At 54.7% G+C, this 12633-nt stretch overlaps 1 protein-coding gene across 1 annotated transcript in view; it reads left to right on the forward strand.

Moving 5' to 3' along the window:
* MED26 (mediator complex subunit 26) overlaps nt 1–12633 on the forward strand; it is a 53567-nt gene that overhangs the window by 36644 nt on the left and 4290 nt on the right. The window lies entirely within an intron of this gene.

Genomic DNA, 12633 nt, shown 5'->3' on the forward strand with positions numbered 1-12633 from the left:
TGGACAGACCATGATTTAGTCACCCATGATGCTGGTGATGGCCATTCCGGTGGGTTTTAGTTGGGGCTGTTCTGCATATGGTCTCCATGCACGGGTGTTCACGTGTCTGTCGATTATGTGCCTCAGAGTGGAATTGTTGGGTCGTGGGGTGTGAGGGTCCATCCTTCTACGACGTTTGACACAGAATGTACAGACTCTCCTTCCTGTTTCGTAAGTGTGTCCTTGGTTCTCTCCACGGTAGCCCCTGTTACAGGAATGCCCACTGAGAGAGTCCCTATGCCCACTGGGGTTCCTCCAGCTCCACACAGAGCCCTTGAGTTGCTGGGCAGCAGGTGGGGGGAGGGGCGGCCTCGGGCCTGATCCCTCCCAAGTGTAGGAGGCGACTCCTTTCTGGGCGCTTACTGTGTGCCAGGCAGCATCCTGGGTGTCCATGTGTGTCTCTTGTTCCCCTTGTAGGAGCCTGTAGGAAGCCTCTGTCATCCTCCCACTTAGTGGCCGAGGGAACAGTTGAGTGGGCTGGGTGGGTGGGTGGGCCCAGAGCCATCCACTGACCTCTGGTGCACAGTCTTCTCTGGTGCTTTGTGCCCTGGAGCACTCGATAGGGAGTCCTAGCAGATGGCCACCACCCCGTGTAGGACAGGCACACCCACCCTTAATTGCGTTTAGGGCCTGGTGAGTTTGCGGATCTGTCAGGTTCCTATTTAAAAGGAGACAAGAGCTCCTTGATCCTTAACCCTGAGACTTGGCAAATTACTTAACCAGTGCGGCCCCCACCCAGGTTCTGGCGGTTCCTGTTGCTCTTTTCGTGTCCACCCAGCTCAGAAGGGACGTGGTGACCCCGTGGGAGTGCTCAGGAAAGTGAGGGCTACCAGAGCCTGCATGTCATTTACATGTGCTGCTTACCAGGGGCATCCTGGGCTTTTGTTTGTGCTGTGGTCACTTTTACCCCATGTCGCATGGCAGCCTCAGGTTGTGGGGCCAGTTCTGGGCTTGAGTTCCTCTGAGAAGGGGTGTGTCTTTGTTTCCCTACCCTGTAATCCTTCTTTTCTAAAAGAGCTTGCTGGATATTGCCATGGTTCTGGGCTCCCTGCACCAGGGCTCCTGGCAGCTCAGCTGAGCCTCAGTTGTGGTGCTCCCCCTGTTGTGTCTGTCCTTGCCTTTGGCCATCTCCACCCGTCCTTCAGGACTGGGTCATACATGCCTTCCTGCATACTCCAGGCTTGCAGTAGGTCCTGCTCAGAAAGCATTTGGTGACTTCTCGAGGGGAATTCTGGAGTATCCTTGGTTCCCAGGATCTTACAGCAGCCCAGGTTGGTGGACTGGTAGCCTGGCTCCATGCTGGGCACTGTGCTGCCTCAGGGGGTCTTAAGAGACCACAGAGCAGGCTGTTGGTGAACTTGCAGGGCCCACCTGACCTGGGCCCTGTGGGCGCAGAGTCTCTCAAGACAGTGGTCAGCGCGCCATTCAGACTCTACAGAGATGATCTGTGGTTTTCCCAACATTCCACCCGGGCTTCCCTGCTCATGGAGGAGGAACTGGGCTAATCAGGGGCTGGTCTTGCTTAAGTCCGAGGTGGGCAGCATTAGAGGCCAGGTTCGGCCCCACTGTATCTTCGTACAGCTCTGCTGCCTGGCCCTTCTCTGCCCAGCCCCACCACTGGTGTTTCATTTGGTGGGACAGGGGTGCACCGTTGTCACCTCCATGTTTTACTTCATAGTCTCAGAGGTTGGCCCCTGTCAATTCCTAAAAAGCTGGTCGGTTCTCACTTTGGATTGCCTGTATTCCGCATGCATGTGGATCGAGCATTGTGTGTGCCCCTCCCATAGGCTTGGTGGGGCCCTTCTGTCTCGCCCAGCCGGGATGCTTACTGGCCGTTCCTCCAGGAGTGCGCGGATGGGAGGGGGAAACCCTGACCTGACCACAAGTGCTGTCATCAGATGCCCTGCTAGCCAGCCCCTTCTGTGAGCACGTGTGGCAGATAGAAAATGCTCTGCTTGGCTTTCTGAGTTTGCGGTTGGATCAGTGCAGGAATGAACCAGCTCACAGATGACATATTGAGAGCTCTTGTGTCCTCAGAAGGGGCCGGATTATAATGAGAATTGTGTGTGTCCTGTTGACCTGATTCAGAGGTCAGGAAAGTTTAAGTACATAGTTTTGTTGCTAAGAGCTGCTTCGATAAAAAGCAGGAGGGAGAGAGGGACAGTTTGGGGGCTGGAGCTGCAGGGAGAGTGCTACCTCTCCTCTCCTCCCCTCCTCTGCGTCCCCATCCTCTTCTGCTAGCCCCTTGGTGACGAAGGCTGGCAGCCGCTCGCTCTGCTGCTGTTTGCGCGCTGCCCTGGGCTTCCTCTTCTTGCCCTGTGCCGCCCGTGGGATGCGGCTCTGGCTGCTCCCTGGGCTCAGGCTGGGGTTTCCTTCCCCTGGGCCGAGCTGCAGCTGCAGTTACATGCTCCGGCCAGCCACGGGTGCTCTGTGGGCTGTGAGTGTGGCAGTCAGGGCCATGCAGGCAGTGGCCATGCTCCAGCTGTGGATGTTCCTGGGGAGCATATGGGCCCCTCTGATGAGGAAGTGCTTTTGTGCTTTTGCAAGTGGTGAGCTTGGTGGCTGCAGCTGGGACATGGCACCAGTGCCAGCCTCCTCCCCGCCAGCTGTGTCATTATTCCTCTAAGAAGCCGTGAATGAGAGAGATTTGACCCCGTGGGTGGGAGACTCCCACTGGGGTCCTGGCAACGGAAGGCACCGTGGCCAGGCTGAGGGTACAACCTGAGGAGGGAGGCTCCTCTTGCTCCTGTCTGGCTGTGGAACCGGGCAGGGCAGAGCAGGGCTAGGAGGATGCACCTTCCAGAGCCAAGAGGGAGGATCAGGCCACGCTGATTTCTTTTCCTTACTCAGGGAGACGGGGTGGGACCCGGGCTGGGCTCAGCCAGGATCTCGGGGGGGATGTGGGTGCTGCCATCTCTCGCGCCATCTTTAAACCGAGGCAGTTTGGGGTACAGAAAGAATGGCACCCACCTGGGGACATGTGTGCTGCTCATCAGAAGCAGGAAGACTTGTGGTGTGTGCCATTGCCGGGGCCTCGCGAGGAGCAGGCTCCAGTGCTGCTGTGTTTACCAAGTGGCCTGCTGCGTAGGGTGAGCACTGGGGGGGCTGAAGCCCCTGGTGTGGCGGGTGGGTGTGTGGCTCTCCCTGGCTCTAGGCTGCCCTGGGGGGAAGGGAGAGGCGGCCCAGAGACGTGCTAGGCACAAAGCCCCGGGCCCTGTGTGGCTCCAAGAAGCTCTGTAACCTGTGCAGTTACCTGCTGTGGCAGGGCAGCAGCCTGGTGGCAGCGGGGTGCCCCCCCCCCCCAGTAAAGCACCTGTTGGGCTGTATGTGGTAGAGCCTATGCCAGGCTAATATAAGACCATACTCTGCCACCTTCTAGCAGTGTGGTGAGCCCTGGGTCTCCGTTACCTTCCCAGGCCCTCACTTCCCTTATCTGTGAAGTGGGCTTGCAAGGATGAATAGCTGGAGAGCTTAGCTCCTGGAGGAACCCAACAGTGTGGTCCTGGGAGAGTTAGGCTGAGGTGGGCCTGACCCAGCTCACTGACCGTGGGCCCCACCAGTGCTCAGACCTCAAGGAGCACAGGGTTTCCCCTTTGCCACCATGGCTGCACACATCCAGCTTAATTCCTGAGAGAACGGGGACTTGGGGCAGGGTGTGGGAACCCTTGAAGTGTGGAGGAAAGAACAGTGAGCAACAGGCCTCACAGACTCTGCAGCTCAGGGTCTCGGTTCCTTGTTTCACGTGGAGTTGGAAATCCCCCACAGGGCGGTAATTACTCAGGGCCTGGGGTTTACCTATGTTGCCCCTGAAATAGGGGAGGGGGAGGCTGGTCAGTGGCAAGTGTACCCCACTGAGCTTGCCTCAGCTCTGAACACGGATCCAAGATGAGACTAGCTGTCCGATTCACAGAGCAACTTTCAGACATGTGATGAGGGCCAGTTAAAATATTTCTTCCGATGGGTTTGATTTTTTTTTTTTTAAAGATTTTATTTATTTTTTATTAGAGAGAGAATGAGAGAGAGGGAGTACGTGAGAGGGGGCAGGGTCAGAGGGAGAAGCAGACTCCCCACTGAGCAGGGAGCCCGATGCGGGACTCGATCCAGGGACTCCAGGATCATGACCTGAGCCGAAGGCAGTCGTTTAACCGACTGAGCCACCCAGGCGCCCCCGGATGGGTGGGGTTTTAAAGATGATTCCACGTACCCTGTTGCAGGCAGGTTTTCTGAGGTCGGTCTGGTGTCCTGGACTCTGGAGGAGCCAGTGATGTCACTGGGTTTCAGAGGGCTGCCACAGGGCAGTGTTGGCCAGCTGTCCCTTCCCTGGGTTACTGTTGCTCTTTACCATGTTTCCACCCTCCCTGGACAGGGTGACCTGAGCTGGGACCCACTGTGAGATGCCCCCAGGCTCTGACCGACCTTCCCCTGGCTTCTGACCTCATGCATGTGTGAACACAAACATGCTGGCCTCCACAGACGGGTGAGGGCTTTGGTGTGGCTTGGGACTTGCTGTCATGTCAGAAGCCTGGGGTGCTGCCTTCTCCCTCCCTGGGCTCAGCCCTCTGGGAATCCAGCTACAGAACCTGCCCTCTCTGTGGGTGCAGCCATCCCCAGCTCTCTGGAGAGCCCTTCAGAAAGCTGTTTGGCCCCTGTCTAGGTGGGTGCCCTCCTAGTCCTGTGGCATCCTCCCTATTTGAGGGCAAAGAGCAGGTCTAGAAGCATGAGGAATCAGGCATGGCCCGGGGTCCAGCTCTCTGTGGGCTCTTTGCAAGGAGGCATGGACCCGCCTCAGAGAGCAGAGCCCCCATCCGTTTCCACCCCAGCGGTGTGGGCAGTCTTTACCCCGAGTCTGTTGAGCAGCATCTCAGCAGCCTGCAGGGGGCTTGGTGAGAAGCTCCAAAGGTTGCGCCAAAGAGAACATGCCCTGTAGTTTGAATCAGAGGTTGAGGGGGCCAGAGACAGGCTCACCGTGGAGGGAGACAGCGTCCCACCGGCCCTCGGCCTCCCTCCCCACGCAGGTACCAGAGGGTATAGGGAGATGCCACCGTGTAGAATTGGAAAACAGGGATTTGCTCACTTCACCTCTGTGCAGCTACCAGCTGCCATCTCATTCCACCTCCAGTGACAGAGATGGCCCATCCACATGTGAGGAAATGGGTGTGTTTTGTAACCTTTTAGATTTGTGGCCAATTTCAAACATAAAAGTAGAGAGAATAACGTAACCATGCCCCGGCTTCAGTAGAAACCAATTTAGAGCCAATCAGCATTGCTTCATCTAGCCCCCTTCTGCCACTCACACCCAAGTGCAGTGTTTCTCCAGTAAACACTCTGAAACGTGTCATTAAAAGCTGGGGGGTGAGCAGTGCACCTTCAGCGGCTCACACAGAGCGCAGCGTGCCATGGGGCGCCGCACGGGCTGTGCCCCCGCTTGGCCTGGCGGATGAGGAGACGGGGATGTCACCAGCCTCGCGCGCCCGCAGTGTGGTAGCGTTCTGTGCTGCGTGGTGCAGAATCTCGGGCTGCTTCTGTGGGGTGCCGTCCCCTCCTTTGTGCTGTCACCTGGGTGCGTCCAGCCCCCCTTCTTCCTGTGCAGCAAATACCACTGGTTAGCCTGGCTGGAGCAGTGACTTAGCATGCGCTGAGGGTCTCCCCAGGAACAAAGGCCTTTCTGCCTCCTTTGTGCCTGCTCTTGGTTCTCTTGTCACGGGAAGACCCCTTAAAAGCCCCGGGCACTGGGTTGGTGGTGAGGAGCATGTGTCCCTGGGGTGTCCCGTAGGTGTGAGCGAGGATGTGCTCTCTCCCCATGCCAGAGCCAGGGGTGCCTGTGTGCTCGATGCTGGAGACGCTGGCTGGTTGAGCTGCCCGCGTGGTGCTGACGTTGCTGTCTTCCGGAGCGTACTTGCTCATGCCCCATGAGCCTCCATTCTAGGCTCTGAAAGCCCTCAGTGAGGTAGTCAAGGAGCCATTCCACCAGCAGTCACCTGCTGGCTTCTTGCCCTGCCTGCTCCCTGCACTTCCAGAGCGGTCCTCCCCCTCTCCTGACACCTTCCTTGCCCAGCTACCATGGGCACACCACCACCCTGTGGGCTCCTTGGCTAGGTGATCAATGACTTCCAACGGAGACGGCAGTCCAATGGAGAATAAGTGGGCTGAGATGGTGAGCTGTTCACATGGGAAGGCCTCACTGGTAGAAAGAGGAGGGGACACTTGGTCTGGTTAAGTGTTAAGGATATACAAATTAAGTTGCATCTATTGAAGGAGGCCTAAGGAGAAAATGAGAGACTTTGGGCACTCAGGCATCCTTCATTTGTGAATTCTGTCCCTTTGGGGAAAGCCCTTTGGTTTTGAGAGGCGTTCTTGTTTTTGTTCTTGTTGAGCACAAATCCCAAGGGAGATAGCCAGTGCGCCGGGCTCTTCTGACAGCAGGAGGTTTGTACGTGGCCCTGCGACTCTGGCCTGCTGAAGTGCCCACAGCCCCCCTTGAGGGTGGTACCGGGGGGGCTGCCCAGAGGCTTCTTCCCTGTACAGGAGCAGAACAGTGTCTGTGCAGTGATTGTGAGTGAGTATATTTTCCTACAGATGGGTGCCAAGAGGGACCCAGAACGGGCCAAAGACAAGCGGTCTGTTGGTGTCAGGGTGGCAGTTGAGCTCCCACGGTGGCCAAAGTTGAAAGCAGGTTGTGTAGGAGGCAGCTCACCCCTCTGCCGTCTGTTCTTCCTCCTGGCATCCTCGCTCGTGCCACTGTCTTCACCCTGGGCCTCTCTCCCCTCTCCAGAGCTCTGGTGCCATGTCACCATCTCCCTAGGTGCTAGGACACTCTGCTCTCTACCCTGGGAAGCTCCATTCAGGTGCTGCCCTCTCTGTCCACATGCCTGGTCTGCCTTCCACTTGACACTGACCTCCCTGGCCTGAGGGCCCTGTGCTGGGCTTTGCAGGCCTGGAACCTGGTTGGGAGCCTCCTGATGAACATCTCATCCCGGGAGGCCTGCCGCCTCTGCGTGGGTGGGTGTGTTGGGAAGCCTGGCTCAGGAGCCTTCCGTCTTGGCATGCCCAACCCCTGCAGAGTCACGGGCTGGCTGGGGCGACACTGCTTTTACTGGGTCTGAGGCCAGAGGCCGGGCCGGGCCTGGCGCTTCCCAGACTCCTGCCTGTCGGGTGTGGTGAGCGTCAGGGCCAGACTCCTTGGAGCATTTCTCGGGGTCCGCTTCCTGGTCCTCAGGGGACTGACTGCACTTGGAATGCCCAGGTGGTGCTTCTCACATAGTGCTCAGTGCCCTCACCGTCATGACTCCGGGGTGGGGCAGAGCCAGAGGAGTGAGCCCCTGGGATGGTCCTGAACTTCCAGGCAGCCAGGGCAGAAAGAGGTTAGGCAGATGTAGCATTTTCCACAGGGCTGAGAGCCGGAGAGCCTGCTCCAAGCCAAAGTCTGCACAGGCACTCAGGTGTGGGAGCTGCTCAGCAAGGACGGTAGGGCCTGCAGACCTCCCCCAACCCCCCGTCCCGCACAGCTTCCAGGAGCAGCTCCAGCTGTGCGAGGTCTCTGGTGCTAGCTTGCTACCAGCCTCCGGTTGCCCAGGTGTTCTGCCTCCCCCCTCCTATCTGGAAGCGGGACAGTGTCTGCCCAAGGACAAGGACAGTTTGTGCTGCCGAGCTTGCTCTGCAGGGACTCTGGTTCGGGAGTGTGTGGGGACCCAGGGCTCTAAATATAACAGGGTGAGGTCACTGGGGTGGAGACAGGCCATGTGGCAAGCTCAGGACCCCATTGGGGCTGGAATCCCAGGGCTGGGGACAAGGAGTGGGTGGCCTCGCTGTCCCTGTGGTACTGGCCTCCTCGCTATGTGGTCTCCTCTTGCGCCAAATCCCTGTCCGTGACATGTCAAAGGTATGTGAAGGATGGAATGTGTCTCTTCTCAGACCCCTTCCTTCAGTGCAGCCTGGAGTAGGTTTTTGGGGCCATCTGGGTGTGTGTGTTCTCAGGCACAGCCCTGAATGAGAACACTGCGAGGGGAGGCCTTGTTGCCAAGGTGTGGATTGGGCCCCCTGACAGAGGGGCAGCTTTGTGAGGGCTCTGTCGGGCAGAGTGAGGGCCACCTTGGTGCTCTGTGGTCACCGCAGTTTACACTCAGAAGAGACACAGAGAACCTGGGGTGGCGGGTGGAGGTGACAGCTGCCTTCAGCTGGAAATAAGGCAGAGAAGCTGGGAATACACGTGGCCAGCAGAGTCCCAGCCCCCAAGAATGTCTACATCCTAGTCCCCGGAACCTGCGCGTGTGGTACCTTACATTGGCAAAAGGACGATGCACGTGTGACTAAGGGTGCAGACCTGGATTGTGCAGGTGGCCCAACCTCATCAAATCATTAGAAGTGGACACCCTTTCCTGGCCGGGTCAGAGAGGTGCAGTGTGAGGACTCGGCCCTGCTGCTGGCTTGGGAGGTGAACTGAGGTGCCATGAGCTGGGGAATGCAGCGTCCTCCAAAAAGCTGGAAATGGCCTTCAGATGACAGCCAAGCCAGCAAGAAAAGGGGGCCCTCAGTACAGCAAGGAGGAGTAATTCTGTCGACACCTGAAGGAATAGGAAAGTGCCCTCAAGAGCTTCCCGAAAGGAGGGCAGTGTGCCTACGCCTGGATCTCAGCCCAGGGGGATCCGAACCACACTTCTGCCCTCCGGAACCTGACATGATATATACATGCATGGTGTTTAAGCTACTCAGTTTGTGATCCTGTGTGATCATTTTGGCAGCAGAGGAAATCAGTACATCGCAGTGCTGGCAAGGATGTGGGAAACGGGCTTCCCCACCTTCCTCTCCTACAGTGGGCATGGAATGGGAGCAGCCTCCCCGGCGGCTGATTACAGTCATTCATGGCCTTGGTGCCAACAGCCCCTCTAGCAGCTTGTGTGTTAGCCCAGAACTACCTCTAGTAAAGGTGGAGGTTGCAGCCTTGTTTGTAACAGTAAGTGGAAAAGGAGGGACACAGCACTGCTCAAGTGGGGCCTGCCTCCCCCCACCCCAACTGGAAGGAAGAGCAAAGGGAGGAGGTCTGTGATGTTGGATGTTTCTGATGTTAGTGAGAAAAAGTAAGGCATAGAATCATGTTTTGCTTTTTTTTTTTTTTTTTTAAATGCGTGATAAGTATGTACACAAGCTTTTATATGCAAGGAATATTTTTGGAAAAGATACAGGGAAACCCTTGCAGTGGCTGGGTGGGAGATGTACCTTCCCTTGTGCCCTTTCGCGTGCCTGCAGAACTCAGTTCTAGTGTGTGTGGGCGTGTGATGTGCTCACTGTGTGATCTTGGGGGGTGAGGGGGCCTTCCTCAGGGCGCGGGCTCCCGTCTCGCCAGCCCACGGAAACCTGCATCTGCTGGGGGTTGTTGAGCCGCAGGAGCTCTTTATCTCTTCTGGAGCTGAGCCCTTCACTGGGCATGCTTTGTCAGCACGTGCTCTGGGCTGAGGTTTGCTTTTTGTAGTAAGCAGAAGTTCTTAATCTTCATGAAACCTCGTTTGTCAGTATTTTTTCTTGGGTGGTTACTGCTTTGGGGGTCCTGAGAAATCTTTGTCTACCCCAAGGTTGCAGAGATATTCTCCTATGTCTTCTAAAAGACTTTGAGTTTTTGCTTTCATATTTAGGTCTGTGATTGATTTTAGGAATGAATATAGATAGATGGATAGATTTTTTTTTTAAAGTAAGCTCTACGCCCAGCGTGGGGCTCAAGCTCATGACCCCGAGACTGAGAGTCACATGCTCTACTGAGTGAGCCAGCCAGGGGCCAAGTCTGTGACTGATTTTAAATTAATTTTTGAGTATGCTCTGATGTTTGGTGTAAATGGAATCATGCAGTCTGTGTTTTCTGTGACTCCACTCCCTGTGGTCTGAGCTTCTTCACTTCCCGTGGTCTGAGCTGCTGCTTGTTTGTGCACTGAGGCTACAGTTGGCTCATTTCTGTTACTCTTGAATTTTTCGTTCTGCTCCTTTGACTCTTGGAAGACACTGGTGTCCCTGTAACATTGGACTACATGACCTGCACCTTGTGTGCGTCTCCTTTCTGTAAAATGTGATAATAGCACCTTCCCCATGGAGTCGTCGTGATTGCACAGAGTAGTGCCGCATGGAAACACATGGTATGAGAGCAGGGCCTGGTTCACAGCGAGCAGAGGACAAGGGATGGAGTGGCTTGGTCAGCAGGTGTGCACACGTGAGACTGCCAAACAAAGGCCGTTGCTTCCGAGACTTGGCTGGGCCCAGAACTCCCTGGTCGTGTCAGATGCCAGTTCTGCTGGTTGGTGGGCATGTCCGCAGGGTAGCCGCTCCTGGCTTCCGTCTGCATTCCCTGATGCCTGCGAGAGCTGAGCACAGGTGCTGCCGTCTCCTCTTTCACCCGCTGCCTCTTCTTGTCTGCTGGCCCAGGGTTTCTGTGTTCCGGACACATACGGATCCTCGGGGCCTTGTGGCATCTGTCTTCTCCCACATTGTCACTTTTTGGTGTCTTGGGATGAACTCTAAAGGTCTTGTTAATGTAGCCAAATTGATTGGATTACGGTGTGCAAGCATCCCTCGGAGATCCTGCGGGTTGGGTTCCAGACCACCAAGCGACTATCACGATACACCGAGGCAAATGAAGTTTTTGGTTTCCCGGTGCACGTAAGAGTGGTGTTTACACTATACTGTAGTCTGTTAAGTGTACAATAGTATTATATCTAAAAAAAACAATGTATATACCTTAATTAAAAATACTTTATTATTAGGGCACGTGGGTGATGATGTAGTTAACGTCTGACTCTTGATTCCGGCCCAAGTCATGCTCTCAGGATCATGAGCCAGAGCCCGCGTTGGGCTTCACCTGGGCGTGGAGCCTGCTCAAGATCCTCTCTCTCCCTCCCCCTCCCCTGCTCTCTAAAACAAACAAACAACAACAACAACAACAAAAACCCAAAGATTTCGTTACTAAAAAAATGCTAACCATTATCTCCCTTTTCAGCAAATCCTAATCTTTTGCTGATGAACGTCCTGCCTCCCTGGTGCAGGCTGCTGACCGGTCAGGGTGGTGGCCACTGATGGCTGGGGGGGCTGTGGCAGTTTCTTAAGACAACAGTGAAGTTTGCTGTATCGATTGGCTGTTCCTTTCATGAACAGTTTCTCTGTATGTAGCACACGATGCTGTTTGATAGCATTTGACACACAGTAGGACTTCTTTCAAAAAGAATTGGAATCAGTCCTCTCAAATGCTGCCACTGCTTTGTCAGCTCATCTTCTGTAATATTCTAAACCTTTGTGGTCATTTCAACAATCTTCAGAGCATCTTCACCAGGAGTAGATTCTAGCTCAAGAAACCACGCTCTTTCCTCATCCATTAGAAGCAGCTCCTCATCCATTCAAGTTTTAGCATGAGATTGGAGCAAGTCAGTCCCATCTTCAGGCTCCACTTCTGATTCCAGCTCTCTTGCTATTTCCGTCACACCTCTGGTTACTTCCTCCACAGAAGTCTTGAAATCTCAAAGTCATCCATGAGGGTTGGACTCCACTTCTTCCAAAATCCTGTTCATGTTGATATTTTGATCTCTTCCCATGAGTCACAGATGTTCTTAATGACGTCTAGAATGGTAAACCCTTTCCAGAAGGTTTTCAATTTACTTTGCCCAGATGCATCAGAGGAATCACTGGCTATGGCAACCGTAGCCTTACAAAATGTACTTCTGAAAGAATAGGACTTGAAAGTTGGTCCATGGGCGGGGCGCCTGGGTGGCTCAGATGGTTAAGCGTCTGCCTTCGGCTCAGGTCATGATCCCAGGGTCCTGGGATCGAGTCCCGCATCGGGCTTCCTGCTAGGCAGGGAGCCTGCTTCTCCCTCTGCCTCTGCCTCTCTCTCTCTGACTCTCATGAATAAATAAATATTAAAAAAAAAGAAAGAAAGAAAGAAAGAAAGAAAGAAAGTTGGTCCATGGGCTGCAGAATGGATGTGGTGTCAGCAGGCATGCAAACAACATTCATCTCACTGCACGTCACCATCAGAGCTCTTGGGTGACCGTGTGCATTGTCAACGAGCAGTAAGACTTTGAAAGGAATCTTTTTTCCTGAGCAGTAAGTCTCAACAGTAGGCTTAAAATAGTCTGTAAACCATGTTGCAAACTGATGTGCTGTCATCAGGCTTTGTTGTTCCATTTCTAGAGCACAGGCAGAGTCGATTTAGCATAATTCTTAAGGGCCCTAGGATTTTCCAAATGGTAAATGAGCATCGGCTTCAACTTAGTCACCAGCTGCATTTAGCCCGCAACAGGAGTCAGCCAGTCCTTTGAAGCTTTGAAGCCAGGCATTGACTTCTCTCTATGAAAGTCCTGGATGGCATCTTCTTGCAATAGAAGGCTGTTTAGTCTACACTGAAAACCTGTTGTGTAGCCATCTTCATGAATTATCTCAGCTACATCTTCTGGATCCCTTGTTGTGGCTTCTACATCAGCACCTGCTGCTTCACCTTGCACTTTCAGGTTATGAAGTTGGCTTCTTTCCTTAAACCTCATGAGCCAACCTCTGCCGGCTTCAGACTTGCCTTCTGCAGCTTCCCCACTTCTCTAAGCCTTCACAGAATTGAAGAGAGTTAGG

Source organism: Mirounga leonina, unplaced genomic scaffold, assembly GCF_011800145.1.
Source record: "Mirounga leonina isolate KUSES-001 unplaced genomic scaffold, KU_Mleo_1.0 Mir_94, whole genome shotgun sequence".
Taxonomy (NCBI): domain Eukaryota; kingdom Metazoa; phylum Chordata; class Mammalia; order Carnivora; family Phocidae; genus Mirounga; species Mirounga leonina.